The 14,365-nt window shown below is 36.5% G+C and overlaps 27 pseudogenes; all 27 read right to left on the bottom strand.

Moving 5' to 3' along the window:
* Positions 1-333: 333 nt before the first annotated feature.
* LOC124332059 lies at positions 334-452 on the bottom strand (annotated as a pseudogene).
* A 413-nt stretch (positions 453-865) lies between these two features.
* Positions 866-984, bottom strand: LOC124332057 (annotated as a pseudogene).
* A 414-nt stretch (positions 985-1,398) lies between these two features.
* LOC124330028 lies at positions 1,399-1,517 on the bottom strand (annotated as a pseudogene).
* Positions 1,518-1,930: 413 nt separating this feature from the next.
* On the bottom strand, positions 1,931-2,049 carry LOC124332056 (annotated as a pseudogene).
* A 413-nt stretch (positions 2,050-2,462) lies between these two features.
* Positions 2,463-2,581, bottom strand: LOC124332055 (annotated as a pseudogene).
* Positions 2,582-2,995: 414 nt separating this feature from the next.
* On the bottom strand, positions 2,996-3,114 carry LOC124329673 (annotated as a pseudogene).
* A 413-nt stretch (positions 3,115-3,527) lies between these two features.
* LOC124333511 lies at positions 3,528-3,646 on the bottom strand (annotated as a pseudogene).
* A 413-nt stretch (positions 3,647-4,059) lies between these two features.
* Positions 4,060-4,178, bottom strand: LOC124332054 (annotated as a pseudogene).
* A 413-nt stretch (positions 4,179-4,591) lies between these two features.
* LOC124333562 lies at positions 4,592-4,710 on the bottom strand (annotated as a pseudogene).
* A 414-nt stretch (positions 4,711-5,124) lies between these two features.
* Positions 5,125-5,243, bottom strand: LOC124332053 (annotated as a pseudogene).
* Positions 5,244-5,656: 413 nt separating this feature from the next.
* On the bottom strand, positions 5,657-5,775 carry LOC124332051 (annotated as a pseudogene).
* A 414-nt stretch (positions 5,776-6,189) lies between these two features.
* Positions 6,190-6,308, bottom strand: LOC124332050 (annotated as a pseudogene).
* Positions 6,309-6,721: 413 nt separating this feature from the next.
* LOC124332049 lies at positions 6,722-6,840 on the bottom strand (annotated as a pseudogene).
* Positions 6,841-7,254: 414 nt separating this feature from the next.
* Positions 7,255-7,373, bottom strand: LOC124332048 (annotated as a pseudogene).
* Positions 7,374-7,786: 413 nt separating this feature from the next.
* LOC124332047 lies at positions 7,787-7,905 on the bottom strand (annotated as a pseudogene).
* Positions 7,906-8,319: 414 nt separating this feature from the next.
* LOC124332046 lies at positions 8,320-8,438 on the bottom strand (annotated as a pseudogene).
* Positions 8,439-8,852: 414 nt separating this feature from the next.
* Positions 8,853-8,971, bottom strand: LOC124332045 (annotated as a pseudogene).
* A 414-nt stretch (positions 8,972-9,385) lies between these two features.
* Positions 9,386-9,504, bottom strand: LOC124333510 (annotated as a pseudogene).
* A 413-nt stretch (positions 9,505-9,917) lies between these two features.
* Positions 9,918-10,036, bottom strand: LOC124332044 (annotated as a pseudogene).
* Positions 10,037-10,450: 414 nt separating this feature from the next.
* Positions 10,451-10,569, bottom strand: LOC124333509 (annotated as a pseudogene).
* Positions 10,570-10,982: 413 nt separating this feature from the next.
* On the bottom strand, positions 10,983-11,101 carry LOC124332043 (annotated as a pseudogene).
* A 414-nt stretch (positions 11,102-11,515) lies between these two features.
* On the bottom strand, positions 11,516-11,634 carry LOC124332042 (annotated as a pseudogene).
* A 414-nt stretch (positions 11,635-12,048) lies between these two features.
* Positions 12,049-12,167, bottom strand: LOC124332040 (annotated as a pseudogene).
* Positions 12,168-12,581: 414 nt separating this feature from the next.
* On the bottom strand, positions 12,582-12,700 carry LOC124332039 (annotated as a pseudogene).
* A 414-nt stretch (positions 12,701-13,114) lies between these two features.
* LOC124332038 lies at positions 13,115-13,233 on the bottom strand (annotated as a pseudogene).
* Positions 13,234-13,647: 414 nt separating this feature from the next.
* LOC124333508 lies at positions 13,648-13,766 on the bottom strand (annotated as a pseudogene).
* Positions 13,767-14,178: 412 nt separating this feature from the next.
* LOC124335033 lies at positions 14,179-14,297 on the bottom strand (annotated as a pseudogene).
* Positions 14,298-14,365: the final 68 nt, after the last annotated feature.

Below are 14,365 nucleotides of genomic sequence, written 5' to 3'. Positions count from 1 at the left end.
TGAATTTGGACTCGTAACCATCGCGAATAAAAAAGCGCGATAAACTTTGAAAAACTCGCAATGAAATTCATCCAGAATCATTCCTATAGATGAATTGAACCTATCTCTATGCCATTGATATTTTGATCGACGAATTTGGATTGGTAACCATCGCGATTAAAAAACGCGATAAACTTTGAAAAACTCTCAATGGAATTGATCCAGAATCATTTTTATAGATGAATTGAACCTATCTCTAAGGCATTGAAATGTTTTATCTACGAATTTGGACTGGTAACCATCGTGATTGAAAAAAAAATTCAAGAAATTTGTTATTGAAAACAAACTATTCATCGCCAACGACATCCCGTATTCCCAAGCGGTCACCCTTCCAAGTACTAACGGGACTCGACGTAACTTAACTTCTGGGAGCTGACGAGACCAGGTGCGTTCTACGTGATATGGCCGTTGACATTCAAAAATGAAAATTTACCCTCCCAGTCCCAATGGATGAATAGAAAATCACTTCAAAGTGATAGAAATGTTTATTCATTGAATTTGGACTCGTAACCATCGCGAATAAAAAAGCGCGATAAACTTTGAAAAACTCGCAATGAAATTCATCCAGAATCATTCCTATAGATGAATTGAACCTATCTCTATGCCATTGATATTTTGATCGACGAATTTGGATTGGTAACCATCGCGATTAAAAAACGCGATAAACTTTGAAAAACTCTCAATGGAATTGATCCAGAATCATTTTTATAGATGAATTGAACCTATCTCTAAGGCATTGAAATGTTTTATCTACGAATTTGGACTGGTAACCATCGTGATTGAAAAAAAAATTCAAGAAATTTGTTATTGAAAACAAACTATTCATCGCCAACGACATCCCGTATTCCCAAGCGGTCACCCTTCCAAGTACTAACGGGACTCGACGTAACTTAACTTCTGGGAGCTGACGAGACCAGGTGCGTTCTACGTGATATGGCCGTTGACATTCAAAAATGAAAATTTACCCTCCCAGTCCCAATGGATGAATAGAAAATCACTTCAAAGTGATAGAAATGTTTGTTCATTGAATTTGGACTCGTAACCATCGCGAATAAAAAAGCGCGATAAACTTTGAAAAACTCGCAATGAAATTTATCCAGAATCATTCCTATAGATGAATTGAACCTATCTCTATGCCATTGATATTTTTGATCTACGAATTTGGACTGGTAACCATCGCGATTAAAAAACGCGATAAACTTTGAAAAACTCTCAATGGAATTGATCCATAATCATTCTTATAGATGAATTGAACCTATCTCTAAGGCATTGAAATGTTTTATCTACGAATTTGGACTGGTAACCATCGTGATTGAAAAAAAATTTCAAGAAATTTGTTATTGAAAACAAACTATTCATCGCCAACGACATCCCGTATTCCCAAGCGGTCACCCTTCCAAGTACTAACAGGACTCGACGTAACTTAACTTCTGGGAGTTGACGAGACCAGGTGCGTTCTACGTGATATAGCCGTTGACATTCAAAAATGAAAATTTACCCTCCCAGTCCCAATGGATGAATAGAAAATCACTTCAAAGTGATAGAAATGTTTGTTCATTGAATTTGGACTCGTAACCATCGCGAATAAAAAAGCGCGATAAACTTTGAAAAACTCGCAATGAAATTCATCCAGAATCATTCCTATAGATGAATTGAACCTATCTCTATGCCATTGATATTTTGATCGACGAATTTGGATTGGTAACCATCGCGATTAAAAAACGCGATAAACTTTGAAAAACTCTCAATGGAATTGATCCAGAATCATTTTTATAGATGAATTGAACCTATCTCTAAGGCATTGAAATGTTTTATCTACGAATTTGGACTGGTAACCATCGTGATTGAAAAAAAAATTCAAGAAATTTGTTATTGAAAACAAACTATTCATCGCCAACGACATCCCGTATTCCCAAGCGGTCACCCTTCCAAGTACTAACGGGACTCGACGTAACTTAACTTCTGGGAGCTGACGAGACCAGGTGCGTTCTACGTGATATGGCCGTTGACATTCAAAAATGAAAATTTACCCTCCCAGTCCCAATGGATGAATAGAAAATCACTTCAAAGTGATAGAAATGTTTATTCATTGAATTTGGACTCGTAACCATCGCGAATAAAAAAGCGCGATAAACTTTGAAAAACTCGCAATGAAATTCATCCAGAATCATTCCTATAGATGAATTGAACCTATCTCTATGCCATTGATATTTTGATCGACGAATTTGGATTGGTAACCATCGCGATTAAAAAACGCGATAAACTTTGAAAAACTCTCAATGGAATTGATCCAGAATCATTTTTATAGATGAATTGAACCTATCTCTAAGGCATTGAAATGTTTTATCTACGAATTTGGACTGGTAACCATCGTGATTGAAAAAAAAATTCAAGAAATTTGTTATTGAAAACAAACTATTCATCGCCAACGACATCCCGTATTCCCAAGCGGTCACCCTTCCAAGTACTAACGGGACTCGACGTAACTTAACTTCTGGGAGCTGACGAGACCAGGTGCGTTCTACGTGATATGGCCGTTGACATTCAAAAATGAAAATTTACCCTCCCAGTCCCAATGGATGAATAGAAAATCACTTCAAAGTGATAGAAATGTTTGTTCATTGAATTTGGACTCGTAACCATCGCGAATAAAAAAGCGCGATAAACTTTGAAAAACTCGCAATGAAATTTATCCAGAATCATTCCTATAGATGAATTGAACCTATCTCTATGCCATTGATATTTTTGATCTACGAATTTGGACTGGTAACCATCGCGATTAAAAAACGCGATAAACTTTGAAAAACTCTCAATGGAATTGATCCATAATCATTCTTATAGATGAATTGAACCTATCTCTAAGGCATTGAAATGTTTTATCTACGAATTTGGACTGGTAACCATCGTGATTGAAAAAAAATTTCAAGAAATTTGTTATTGAAAACAAACTATTCATCGCCAACGACATCCCGTATTCCCAAGCGGTCACCCTTCCAAGTACTAACAGGACTCGACGTAACTTAACTTCTGGGAGCTGACGAGACCAGGTGCGTTCTACTCGATATGGCCGTTGACATTCAGCAATGAAAATTTACCCTTCCATTCCCAATGGATGAATAGAAAATCACTTCAAAGTGATAGAAATGTTTGTTCATTGAATTTGGACTCGTAACCATCGCGAATAAAAAAGCGCGATAAACTTTGAAAAACTCGCAATGAAATTCATCCAGAATCATTCCTATAGATGAATTGAACCTATCTCTATGCCATTGATATTTTGATCGACGAATTTGGATTGGTAACCATCACGATTAAAAAACGCGATAAACTTTGAAAAACTCTCAATGGAATTGATCCAGAATCATTCTTATAGATGAATTGAACCTATCTCTAAGGCATTGAAATGTTTTATCTACGAATTTGGACTGGTAACCATCGCGATTGAAAAAAAAATTCAAGAAATTTGTTATTGAAAACAAACTATTCATCGCCAACGACATCCCGTATTCCCAAGCGGTCACCCTTCCAAGTACTAACGTGACTCGACGTAACTTAACTTCTGGGAGCTGACGAGACCAGGTGCGTTCTACGTGATATAGCCGTTGACATTCAAAAATGAAAATTTACCCTCCCAGTCCCAATGGATGAATAGAAAATCACTTCAAAGTGATAGAAATGTTTGTTCATTGAATTTGGACTCGTAACCATCGCGAATAAAAAAGCGCGATAAACTTTGAAAAACTCGCAATGAAATTCATCCAGAATCATTCCTATAGATGAATTGAACCTATCTCTATGCCATTGATATTTTGATCGAGGAATTTGGATTGGTAACCATCGCGATTAAAAAACGCGATAAACTTTGAAAAACTCTCAATGGAATTGATCCAGAATCATTTTTATAGATGAATTGAACCTATCTCTAAGGCATTGAAATGTTTTATCTACGAATTTGGACTGGTAACCATCGTGATTGAAAAAAAAATTCAAGAAATTTGTTATTGAAAACAAACTATTCATCGCCAACGACATCCCGTATTCCCAAGCGGTCACCCTTCCAAGTACTAACGGGACTCGACGTAACTTAACTTCTGGGAGCTGACGAGACCAGGTGCGTTCTACGTGATATGGCCGTTGACATTCAAAAATGAAAATTTACCCTCCCACTCCCAATGGATGAATAGAAAATCACTTCAAAGTGATAGAAATGTTTATTCATTGAATTTGGACTCGTAACCATCGCGAATAAAAAAGCGCGATAAACTTTGAAAAACTCGCAATGAAATTCATCCAGAATCATTCCTATAGATGAATTGAACCTATCTCTATGCCATTGATATTTTGATCGACGAATTTGGATTGGTAACCATCGCGATTAAAAAACGCGATAAACTTTGAAAAACTCTCAATGGAATTGATCCAGAATCATTTTTATAGATGAATTGAACCTATCTCTAAGGCATTGAAATGTTTTATCTACGAATTTGGACTGGTAACCATCGTGATTGAAAAAAAAATTCAAGAAATTTGTTATTGAAAACAAACTATTCATCGCCAACGACATCCCGTATTCCCAAGCGGTCACCCTTCCAAGTACTAACGGGACTCGACGTAACTTAACTTCTGGGAGCTGACGAGACCAGGTGCGTTCTACGTGATATGGACGTTGACATTCAAAAATGAAAATTTACCCTCCCAGTCCCAATGGATGAATAGAAAATCACTTCAAAGTGATAGAAATGTTTGTTCATTGAATTTGGACTCGTAACCATCGCGAATAAAAAAGCGCGATAAACTTTGAAAAACTCGCAATGAAATTTATCCAGAATCATTCCTATAGATGAATTGAACCTATCTCTATGCCATTGATATTTTTGATCTACGAATTTGGACTGGTAACCATCGCGATTAAAAAACGCGATAAACTTTGAAAAACTCTCAATGAAATTGATCCATAATCATTCTTATAGATAAATTGAACCTATCTCTAAGGCATTGAAATGTTTTATCTACGAATTTGGACTGGTAACCATCGCGATTGAAAAAAAAATTCAAGAAATTTGTTATTGAAAACAAACTATTCATCGCCAACGACATCCCGTATTCCCAAGCGGTCACCCTTCCAAGTACTAACGGGACTCGACGTAACTTAACTTCTGGGAGCTGACGAGACCAGGTGCGTTCTACGTGATATGGCCGTTGACATTCAAAAATGAAAATTTACCCTCCCACTCCCAATGGATGAATAGAAAATCACTTCAAAGTGATAGAAATGTTTATTCATTGAATTTGGACTCGTAACCATCGCGAATAAAAAAGCGCGATAAACTTTGAAAAACTCGCAATGAAATTCATCCAGAATCATTCCTATAGATGAATTGAACCTATCTCTATGCCATTGATATTTTGATCGACGAATTTGGATTGGTAACCATCGCGATTAAAAAACGCGATAAACTTTGAAAAACTCTCAATGGAATTGATCCAGAATCATTTTTATAGATGAATTGAACCTATCTCTAAGGCATTGAAATGTTTTATCTACGAATTTGGACTGGTAACCATCGTGATTGAAAAAAAAATTCAAGAAATTTGTTATTGAAAACAAACTATTCATCGCCAACGACATCCCGTATTCCCAAGCGGTCACCCTTCCAAGTACTAACGGGACTCGACGTAACTTAACTTCTGGGAGCTGACGAGACCAGGTGCGTTCTACGTGATATGGCCGTTGACATTCAAAAATGAAAATTTACCCTCCCAGTCCCAATGGATGAATAGAAAATCACTTCAAAGTGATAGAAATGTTTGTTCATTGAATTTGGACTCGTAACCATCGCGAATAAAAAAGCGCGATAAACTTTGAAAAACTCGCAATGAAATTTATCCAGAATCATTCCTATAGATGAATTGAACCTATCTCTATGCCATTGATATTTTTGATCTACGAATTTGGACTGGTAACCATCGCGATTAAAAAACGCGATAAACTTTGAAAAACTCTCAATGAAATTGATCCATAATCATTCTTATAGATAAATTGAACCTATCTCTAAGGCATTGAAATGTTTTATCTACGAATTTGGACTGGTAACCATCGCGATTGAAAAAAAAATTCAAGAAATTTGTTATTGAAAACAAACTATTCATCGCCAACGACATCCCGTATTCCCAAGCGGTCACCCTTCCAAGTACTAACGGGACTCGACGTAACTTAACTTCTGGGAGCTGACGAGACCAGGTGCGTTCTACGTGATATGGCCGTTGACATTCAAAAATGAAAATTTACCCTCCCACTCCCAATGGATGAATAGAAAATCACTTCAAAGTGATAGAAATGTTTATTCATTGAATTTGGACTCGTAACCATCGCGAATAAAAAAGCGCGATAAACTTTGAAAAACTCGCAATGAAATTCATCCAGAATCATTCCTATAGATGAATTGAACCTATCTCTATGCCATTGATATTTTGATCGACGAATTTGGATTGGTAACCATCGCGATTAAAAAACGCGATAAACTTTGAAAAACTCTCAATGGAATTGATCCAGAATCATTTTTATAGATGAATTGAACCTATCTCTAAGGCATTGAAATGTTTTATCTACGAATTTGGACTGGTAACCATCGTGATTGAAAAAAAAATTCAAGAAATTTGTTATTGAAAACAAACTATTCATCGCCAACGACATCCCGTATTCCCAAGCGGTCACCCTTCCAAGTACTAACGGGACTCGACGTAACTTAACTTCTGGGAGCTGACGAGACCAGGTGCGTTCTACGTGATATGGCCGTTGACATTCAAAAATGAAAATTTACCCTCCCAGTCCCAATGGATGAATAGAAAATCACTTCAAAGTGATAGAAATGTTTGTTCATTGAATTTGGACTCGTAACCATCGCGAATAAAAAAGCGCGATAAACTTTGAAAAACTCGCAATGAAATTTATCCAGAATCATTCCTATAGATGAATTGAACCTATCTCTATGCCATTGATATTTTTGATCTACGAATTTGGACTGGTAACCATCGCGATTAAAAAACGCGATAAACTTTGAAAAACTCTCAATGAAATTGATCCATAATCATTCTTATAGATAAATTGAACCTATCTCTAAGGCATTGAAATGTTTTATCTACGAATTTGGACTGGTAACCATCGCGATTGAAAAAAAAATTCAAGAAATTTGTTATTGAAAACAAACTATTCATCGCCAACGACATCCCGTATTCCCAAGCGGTCACCCTTCCAAGTACTAACGGGACTCGACGTAACTTAACTTCTGGGAGCTGACGAGACCAGGTGCGTTCTACGTGATATGGCCGTTGACATTCAAAAATGAAAATTTACCCTCCCACTCCCAATGGATGAATAGAAAATCACTTCAAAGTGATAGAAATGTTTATTCATTGAATTTGGACTCGTAACCATCGCGATTAAAAAAGCGCGATAAACTTTGAAAAACTCGCAATGAAATTCATCCAGAATCATTCCTATAGATGAATTGAACCTATCTCTATGCCATTGATATTTTGATCGACGAATTTGGATTGGTAACCATCGCGATTAAAAAACGCGATATACTTTGAAAAACTCTCAATGGAATTGATCCAGAATCATTTTTATAGATGAATTGAACCTATCTCTAAGGCATTGAAATGTTTTATCTACGAATTTGGACTGGTAACCATCGTGATTGAAAAAAAAATTCAAGAAATTTGTTATTGAAAACAAACTATTCATCGCCAACGACATCCCGTATTCCCAAGCGGTCACCCTTCCAAGTACTAACGGGACTCGACGTAACTTAACTTCTGGGAGCTGACGAGACCAGGTGCGTTCTACGTGATATGGCCGTTGACATTCAAAAATGAAAATTTACCCTCCCAGTCCCAATGGATGAATAGAAAATCACTTCAAAGTGATAGAAATGTTTGTTCATTGAATTTGGACTCGTAACCATCGCGAATAAAAAAGCGCGATAAACTTTGAAAAACTCGCAATGAAATTTATCCAGAATCATTCCTATAGATGAATTGAACCTATCTCTATGCCATTGATATTTTTGATCTACGAATTTGGACTGGTAACCATCGCGATTAAAAAACGCGATAAACTTTGAAAAACTCTCAATGAAATTGATCCATAATCATTCTTATAGATAAATTGAACCTATCTCTAAGGCATTGAAATGTTTTATCTACGAATTTGGACTGGTAACCATCGCGATTGAAAAAAAAATTCAAGAAATTTGTTATTGAAAACAAACTATTCATCGCCAACGACATCCCGTATTCCCAAGCGGTCACCCTTCCAAGTACTAACGGGACTCGACGTAACTTAACTTCTGGGAGCTGACGAGACCAGGTGCGTTCTACGTGATATGGCCGTTGACATTCAAAAATGAAAATTTACCCTCCCAGTCCCAATGGATGAATAGAAAATCACTTCAAAGTGATAGAAATGTTTGTTCATTGAATTTGGACTCGTAACCATCGCGAATAAAAAAGCGCGATAAACTTTGAAAAACTCGCAATGAAATTTATCCAGAATCATTCCTATAGATGAATTGAACCTATCTCTATGCCATTGATATTTTTGATCTACGAATTTGGACTGGTAACCATCGCGATTAAAAAACGCGATAAACTTTGAAAAACTCTCAATGAAATTGATCCATAATCATTCTTATAGATAAATTGAACCTATCTCTAAGGCATTGAAATGTTTTATCTACGAATTTGGACTGGTAACCATCGCGATTGAAAAAAAAATTCAAGAAATTTGTTATTGAAAACAAACTATTCATCGCCAACGACATCCCGTATTCCCAAGCGGTCACCCTTCCAAGTACTAACGGGACTCGACGTAACTTAACTTCTGGGAGCTGACGAGACCAGGTGCGTTCTACGTGATATGGCCGTTGACATTCAAAAATGAAAATTTACCCTCCCAGTCCCAATGGATGAATAGAAAATCACTTCAAAGTGATAGAAATGTTTGTTCATTGAATTTGGACTCGTAACCATCGCGAATAAAAAAGCGCGATAAACTTTGAAAAACTCGCAATGAAATTTATCCAGAATCATTCCTATAGATGAATTGAACCTATCTCTATGCCATTGATATTTTTGATCTACGAATTTGGACTGGTAACCATCGCGATTAAAAAACGCAATAAACTTTGAAAAACTCTCAATGGAATTGATCCAGAATCATTCTTATAGATGAATTGAACCTATCTCTAAGGCATTGAAATGTTTTATCTACGAATTTGGACTGGTAACCATCGCGATTGAAAAAAAAATTCAAGAAATTTGTTATTGAAAACAAACTATTCATCGCCAACGACATCCCGTATTCCCAAGCGGTCACCCTTCCAAGTACTAACGTGACTCGACGTAACTTAACTTCTGGGAGCTGACGAGACCAGGTGCGTTCTACGTGATATAGCCGTTGACATTCAAAAATGAAAATTTACCCTCCCAGTCCCAATGGATGAATAGAAAATCACTTCAAAGTGATAGAAATGTTTGTTCATTGAATTTGGACTCGTAACCATCGCGAATAAAAAAGCGCGATAAACTTTGAAAAACTCGCAATGAAATTCATCCAGAATCATTCCTATAGATGAATTGAACCTATCTCTATGCCATTGATATTTTGATCGACGAATTTGGATTGGTAACCATCGCGATTAAAAAACGCGATAAACTTTGAAAAACTCTCAATGGAATTGATCCAGAATCATTTTTATAGATGAATTGAACCTATCTCTAAGGCATTGAAATGTTTTATCTACGAATTTGGACTGGTAACCATCGTGATTGAAAAAAAAATTCAAGAAATTTGTTATTGAAAACAAACTATTCATCGCCAACGACATCCCGTATTCCCAAGCGGTCACCCTTCCAAGTACTAACGGGACTCGACGTAACTTAACTTCTGGGAGCTGACGAGACCAGGTGCGTTCTACGTGATATGGCCGTTGACATTCAAAAATGAAAATTTACCCTCCCAGTCCCAATGGATGAATAGAAAATCACTTCAAAGTGATAGAAATGTTTGTTCATTGAATTTGGACTCGTAACCATCGCGAATAAAAAAGCGCGATAAACTTTGAAAAACTCGCAATGAAATTTATCCAGAATCATTCCTATAGATGAATTGAACCTATCTCTATGCCATTGATATTTTTGATCTACGAATTTGGACTGGTAACCATCGCGATTAAAAAACGCAATAAACTTTGAAAAACTCTCAATGGAATTGATCCAGAATCATTCTTATAGATGAATTGAACCTATCTCTAAGGCATTGAAATGTTTTATCTACGAATTTGGACTGGTAACCATCGCGATTGAAAAAAAAATTCAAGAAATTTGTTATTGAAAACAAACTATTCATCGCCAACGACATCCCGTATTCCCAAGCGGTCACCCTTCCAAGTACTAACGTGACTCGACGTAACTTAACTTCTGGGAGCTGACGAGACCAGGTGCGTTCTACGTGATATAGCCGTTGACATTCAAAAATGAAAATTTACCCTCCCAGTCCCAATGGATGAATAGAAAATCACTTCAAAGTGATAGAAATGTTTGTTCATTGAATTTGGACTCGTAACCATCGCGAATAAAAAAGCGCGATAAACTTTGAAAAACTCGCAATGAAATTCATCCAGAATCATTCCTATAGATGAATTGAACCTATCTCTATGCCATTGATATTTTGATCGACGAATTTGGATTGGTAACCATCGCGATTAAAAAACGCGATAAACTTTGAAAAACTCTCAATGGAATTGATCCAGAATCATTTTTATAGATGAATTGAACCTATCTCTAAGGCATTGAAATGTTTTATCTACGAATTTGGACTGGTAACCATCGTGATTGAAAAAAAAATTCAAGAAATTTGTTATTGAAAACAAACTATTCATCGCCAACGACATCCCGTATTCCCAAGCGGTCACCCTTCCAAGTACTAACGGGACTCGACGTAACTTAACTTCTGGGAGCTGACGAGACCAGGTGCGTTCTACGTGATATGGCCGTTGACATTCAAAAATGAAAATTTACCCTCCCAGTCCCAATGGATGAATAGAAAATCACTTCAAAGTGATAGAAATGTTTGTTCATTGAATTTGGACTCGTAACCATCGCGAATAAAAAAGCGCGATAAACTTTGAAAAACTCGCAATGAAATTTATCCAGAATCATTCCTATAGATGAATTGAACCTATCTCTATGCCATTGATATTTTTGATCTACGAATTTGGACTGGTAACCATCGCGATTAAAAAACGCGATAAACTTTGAAAAACTCTCAATGAAATTGATCCATAATCATTCTTATAGATAAATTGAACCTATCTCTAAGGCATTGAAATGTTTTATCTACGAATTTGGACTGGTAACCATCGCGATTGAAAAAAAAATTCAAGAAATTTGTTATTGAAAACAAACTATTCATCGCCAACGACATCCCGTATTCCCAAGCGGTCACCCTTCCAAGTACTAACGGGACTCGACGTAACTTAACTTCTGGGAGCTGACGAGACCAGGTGCGTTCTACGTGATATGGCCGTTGACATTCAAAAATGAAAATTTACCCTCCCAGTCCCAATGGATGAATAGAAAATCACTTCAAAGTGATAGAAATGTTTGTTCATTGAATTTGGACTCGTAACCATCGCGAATAAAAAAGCGCGATAAACTTTGAAAAACTCGCAATGAAATTTATCCAGAATCATTCCTATAGATGAATTGAACCTATCTCTATGCCATTGATATTTTTGATCTACGAATTTGGACTGGTAACCATCGCGATTAAAAAACGCGATAAACTTTGAAAAACTCTCAATGAAATTGATCCATAATCATTCTTATAGATAAATTGAACCTATCTCTAAGGCATTGAAATGTTTTATCTACGAATTTGGACTGGTAACCATCGCGATTGAAAAAAAAATTCAAGAAATTTGTTATTGAAAACAAACTATTCATCGCCAACGACATCCCGTATTCCCAAGCGGTCACCCTTCCAAGTACTAACGGGACTCGACGTAACTTAACTTCTGGGAGCTGACGAGACCAGGTGCGTTCTACGTGATATGGCCGTTGACATTCAAAAATGAAAATTTACCCTCCCAGTCCCAATGGATGAATAGAAAATCACTTCAAAGTGATAGAAATGTTTGTTCATTGAATTTGGACTCGTAACCATCGCGAATAAAAAAGCGCGATAAACTTTGAAAAACTCGCAATGAAATTTATCCAGAATCATTCCTATAGATGAATTGAACCTATCTCTATGCCATTGATATTTTTGATCTACGAATTTGGACTGGTAACCATCGCGATTAAAAAACGCGATAAACTTTGAAAAACTCTCAATGAAATTGATCCATAATCATTCTTATAGATAAATTGAACCTATCTCTAAGGCATTGAAATGTTTTATCTACGAATTTGGACTGGTAACCATCGCGATTGAAAAAAAAATTCAAGAAATTTGTTATTGAAAACAAACTATTCATCGCCAACGACATCCCGTATTCCCAAGCGGTCACCCTTCCAAGTACTAACGGGACTCGACGTAACTTAACTTCTGGGAGCTGACGAGACCAGGTGCGTTCTACGTGATATGGCCGTTGACATTCAAAAATGAAAATTTACCCTCCCAGTCCCAATGGATGAATAGAAAATCACTTCAAAGTGATAGAAATGTTTGTTCATTGAATTTGGACTCGTAACCATCGCGAATAAAAAAGCGCGATAAACTTTGAAAAACTCGCAATGAAATTTATCCAGAATCATTCCTATAGATGAATTGAACCTATCTCTATGCCATTGATATTTTTGATCTACGAATTTGGACTGGTAATCATCGCGATTAAAAAACGCGATAAACTTTGAAAAACTCTCAATGAAATTGATCCATAATCATTCTTATAGATAAATTGAACCTATCTCTAAGGCATTGAAATGTTTTATCTACGAATTTGGACTGGTAACCATCGCGATTGAAAAAAAAATTCAAGAAATTTGTTATTGAAAACAAACTATTCATCGCCAACGACATCCCGTATTCCCAAGCGGTCACCCTTCCAAGTACTAACGGGACTCGACGTAACTTAACTTCTGGGAGCTGACGAGACCAGGTGCGTTCTACGTGATATGGCCGTTGACATTCAAAAATGAAAATTTACCCTCCCAGTCCCAATGGATGAATAGAAAATCACTTCAAAGTGATAGAAATGTTTGTTCATTGAATTTGGACTCGTAACCATCGCGAATAAAAAAGCGCGATAAACTTTGAAAAACTCGCAATGAAATTTATCCAGAACCATTCCTATAGATGAATTGAACCTATCTCTATGCCATTGATATTTTTGATCTACGAATTTGGACTGGTAACCATCGCGATTAAAAAACGCAATAAACTTTGAAAAACTCTCAATGGAATTGATCCAGAATCATTCTTATAGATGAATTGAACCTATCTCTAAGGCATTGAAATGTTTTATCTACGAATTTGGACTGGTAACCATCGTGATTGAAAAAAAATTTCAAGAAATTTGTTATTGAAAACAAACTATTCATCGCCAACGACATCCCGTATTCCCAAGCGGTCACCCTTCCAAGTACTAACGTGACTCGACGTAACTTAACTTCTGGGAGCTGACGAGACCAGGTGCGTTCTACGTGATATAGCCGTTGACATTCAAAAATGAAAATTTACCCTCCCAGTCCCAATGGATGAATAGAAAATCACTTCAAAGTGATAGAAATGTTTGTTCATTGAATTTGGACTCGTAACCATCGCGAATAAAAAAGCGCGATAAACTTTGAAAAACTCGCAATGAAATTCATCCAGAATCATTCCTATAGATGAATTGAACCTATCTCTATGCCATTGATATTTTGATCGACGAATTTGGATTGGTAACCATCGCGATTAAAAAACGCGATAAACTTTGAAAAACTCTCAATGGAATTGATCCAGAATCATTTTTATAGATGAATTGAACCTATCTCTAAGGCATTGAAATGTTTTATCTACGAATTTGGACTGGTAACCATCGTGATTGAAAAAAAATTCAAGAAATTTGTTATTGAAAACAAACTATTCATCGCCAACGACATCCCGTATTCCCAAGCGGTCACCCTTCCAAGTACTAACGGGACTCGACGTAACTTAACTTCTGGGAGCTGACAAGACCAGGTGCGTTCTACGTGATATGGCCGTTGACATTCAAAAATGAAAATTTACCCTCCCAGTCCCAATGGATGAATAGAAAATCACTTCAAAGTGATAGAA

Source organism: Daphnia pulicaria, chromosome 3 (genome assembly GCF_021234035.1).
Source record: "Daphnia pulicaria isolate SC F1-1A chromosome 3, SC_F0-13Bv2, whole genome shotgun sequence".
Taxonomy (NCBI): domain Eukaryota; kingdom Metazoa; phylum Arthropoda; class Branchiopoda; order Diplostraca; family Daphniidae; genus Daphnia; species Daphnia pulicaria.
This window is presented reverse-complemented; position numbering and strand designations above follow the sequence as displayed.